Source organism: Schizosaccharomyces japonicus (genome assembly GCF_000149845.2).
Source record: "Schizosaccharomyces japonicus yFS275 unplaced genomic scaffold supercont5.16, whole genome shotgun sequence".
NCBI classification, from domain to species: domain Eukaryota; kingdom Fungi; phylum Ascomycota; class Schizosaccharomycetes; order Schizosaccharomycetales; family Schizosaccharomycetaceae; genus Schizosaccharomyces; species Schizosaccharomyces japonicus.
Window position 1 is genome coordinate 1 of NW_011627875.1, and position 3,728 is coordinate 3,728.

At 37.9% G+C, this 3,728-nt stretch overlaps 1 non-coding gene and 1 pseudogene across 2 annotated transcripts; both read right to left on the reverse strand.

Annotated features, from left to right (window-relative positions):
- Positions 1 to 211: 211 nt before the first annotated feature.
- Positions 212 to 291, reverse strand: SJAG_16441 (annotated as a pseudogene). Its single transcript has one exon. The product of its transcript is annotated as a tRNA-OTHER (tRNA).
- Positions 292 to 640: 349 nt separating this feature from the next.
- On the reverse strand, positions 641 to 712 carry SJAG_16442. The gene has a single exon. It is a non-coding gene; the product is annotated as a tRNA-Thr (tRNA).
- Between the last annotated feature and the right edge of the window lie 3,016 nt (positions 713 to 3,728).

Here is a 3,728-nt window from a genome sequence, read left to right on the forward strand (position 1 = left end):
TCCTGGCCAATCAAGCTTTTATTGTTTTGTTACGTTCGGGTTTAACTTTTATATGTATTCTAATTAACAAGCAAAACTTCGAAAATATAACAGAAGGGCCTTTTCTTTGAAGGTTAGTGTTCACAGAGGCGTACACTCAAAGAAGTAGTAGAATGACACTGTCTTCCCAGCTTACAAGCGTTCCCAAGCAGCAACAGTAAGTCGAAAAAAACGACACCAGCAGGATTGAACCTGCGCGCGGAGACCGCAACAGATTCTAGTCTGTCCCTTTAACCACTCAGGCATAGTGCCTTAATTGCAGTACCGATTCAAATATAAGATAGAAGAGATTAGAGATTATAGACTCCATTAGTAAACAATAAAACATCAAAAACATACAAAAGGGATTCAACCCGGGCTGCCAGCGTGACAGGCTGGTGTATACCCCTATACTAAGGAGATTCAATACACCACTATCTGTCCATTGAATATGTATAATTGAAACTGTACTAAGTGGCTGCCTAAAGCAGTTAAGTGACTTACCGAATTGTTACTGTACAAAAGCCACGTTGCTAAAGTCGAAATAGAGAAGAAAAATAAAAATCGAAATGTTTAATAAAACGAATGTTAATAAAGATAAAGGGATAGGATAAGAAAGACCTGCTCCAACAGTGACTCGAACACTGGGCCTCTTGCTTACTAGGCAAGCGCTCTACCACTGAGCTATAAGAGCCTATGTTGTTGTCAAGGCCACTAGGATAATAAGCGAAATAAAACCACTTGGTTACGTTGAAAGGTTTGAGATTTTTTTTGTTTTTTAAATTGAAACATGTCTCTACAAAGAAATGTGCACTTAGATTGCGGATGCACAAAACATAATTGGTTATTTAACAAAACCAATCTAAGATTATATATTAAATTATTAATATAAATACTAAAACAGTGAACGCTAGAAGACCAGTCGTTCACTGCTAAGTACTTTGTACCATTCACTTTGTGCATATACTTAAGGTAGTGATAATTCGGTTAAATAAACTTCATTTCCTAAATTCTAAACCTGTCGCTCAGAGTGGAGAGTTTGTCGCTTAAAGTCGCTATAAAGTTCTTGACTAGAAGCTAAACTTTATTCGGTTTTGTGCCGTGACAAAAGTGAACGACTCTGTTTCACTGTTAAGACACAGAAACTTTAATTGACAAAATCGCTTTGCCTTCATTGTCGCAAAAATGTCGGCCGAAGGAAACATGCCGACAAACGATGTCGCAAATGCGACACCTTCGTCGCACAATGCGATCGAGGACGCGCTCAACAGAATCCTCAAAGCGATTGAAGGACAAAAGAAAGAAGTTAAGGAAAAAGAAGAGCCGAAACCAATTGAAAACAACTCGAGTAAGGTTAGAGAATTGCCCCCACCGGAAAGCCTCGATTACTCGAACTCAATGGAACCAAGCGAATTCATGGAGAAACTAAATCTCTTTTTCAAGAAGCATGAGGGAAAGTTCTCAGAAGAGGAAAAGGCCAAGAGAGTATTGTTACACATTCCTGACAGACTCCTTGAAAACTTCGACCTATCGAAGACAAATAAATTAACTTGGAAAGAAATAACATGCGATATTCTAAAAATTGATCTCGCAAGGGCAAGAAGAAAACTCCTCGGAAGTCTTCGAATCTATGCTAGGAGAGGAGAAATCCGCAAACTGTACGAAGGGATAAGGAAATTTTGGAATTATCCTGGAACTTCACAGGAGGACAAAATTAAATTGTCAATATATCTACACACTACGGATTCTCAATGGGAATATTTCTGGAACAATGACCTCTATAAAACAGACCCAATGACTCTTCTTGAGACTCTGTTTGATAGAGCGCCAGAAAGAATTCCTGAGAAGAGAAAATCAGAGAGAGAAAATCTTCAAGTGGCAAAAGGAAAAGGATTCACGGCGAATAGTGGTTACAAAGGAAGACATTTCATTCCCAATTATAACCCGAAATACATTCGTCATAGCAATAATGAATCAAGTTCAAGCCAACCAAAATACAATTTCCAAAAGAAGGAAAATCCACACAAAAAATCGAATTGACTCGTGGATGTCAATATAAATGCACTGGAACTCCCAAGGAAAACCCAAAATAAAAATGACAACGGCCAAATCTTCGTGAACATTTTTATACACGAACTCAATATGGTCGAATCCGCACTCATCGACAATGGATCTAACGCTAGTATCTTGTCACTAGACTTTGTTAATTACTATCAATTGATTTACAAAGCACACAAGACTACTCAATATGCGTTCTGTGCGGGATACCAGAAGCTACAGATTTTGGGAGAAATAATCATGAAGATTCGATTGGACACTAAGTCCTTTCACGTTCGATTCAAGATTATTGATGGAGTCAAACCAGACATTTTTATTGGCAACGATGTACTAAGGGAGCATAACATTGTCGTTTATCATGGAACTGGCGAAGTCAAGATTGGAAAAGAGACTCGCCAAAGTCATACTAATACAAATGTTATTCGCTTAAATTATTTACGAGTGGCGGAAAAAGAAGCGGAAGATTTACTATTCGAAGATGAAAATAATTACAAAATTTCAGAGATCGAAAATTTTATTCCAAAGGAATTGCATGACCAATTGGAAGCTTTTGCGCTTAAGGAAGCAGAATTGCCAGAACACTCTCTATTGGATATGGAAATTGAGTTTAAAGAACAACCGAGAGAGTTCAAGGCAAAATGCATTCCGCTAGGACCACTGAAACAAAAATCATGGAAGACAAGCTGGAAGAATTACTTAGAAATGGATATATTACTCGCTCAAGATCAAGCTTTGTCTGCAATACCTTCTTTGTCGCGAAGGAAGGCCCCGAAAAATTCAGAATGGTTGTAAATTATAAACCTCTGAATGAAGTGACAAAGACATTTCAGTTCCCATTGCCCTCGTACGCGGACATAATCACTCAGCTAGAAGGAGGATTAATATTTACAAAGCTGGATCTAAAAAGCGCCTATCATTTAATCCGGATCCGAAAAGGCGACGAATGGAAAACAGCTTTCATCACAAAAATGGGCATCTTCGAGTACCAAGTTGTACCCTTTGGACTGAAAAATGCCCCAGCTTACTTTATGAGATTCATCTCAAATATCCTTCGAGAATTCATAAACAAAAAATGTGTCGTATATATGGACGACATATTAATATTTTCAAAGGACGAAAAAACTCATATTGAAGATGTGAGGAAAATTGTGGCTACTTTACACAAAGCAAAATGCACAATAAATGCGAGGAAGTGCAAATTCTTCAAAGACGAAATAAAATTTATTGGCCACTATTTTACAAGGAATGGAGTACGACCAGACGAGGAAAGGGTCGCTTCGATTAAAAAATGGGGAAGGCCTAAGAACCCCAAACAGGTTAAATCATTCATGGGATATGTCAACTATGTTAGAGAATTCATTCCCGAAATTTCCGACATAGCGAAACCATTAAATGATTTGACTAGAAAGAATACAAAATTCAATTGGACTGAAAAGGAAGAAAAGGCGTTCGAAGAAATCAAGAAGGTTGTTTCAAGCGAAGTATTTCTCCACTATTTTAAGCAAGGAAGAAAAACGCGCCTTGAAACGGACGCATCCGACTTCGCAATTGGCGCTATTTTATCACAAGAAATAGAAGGGAAATTTCACCCAATTGCTTATTATTCACACGCATTGACAAGAACTCAACAGAATTGGTCAACTGCGGAAAAA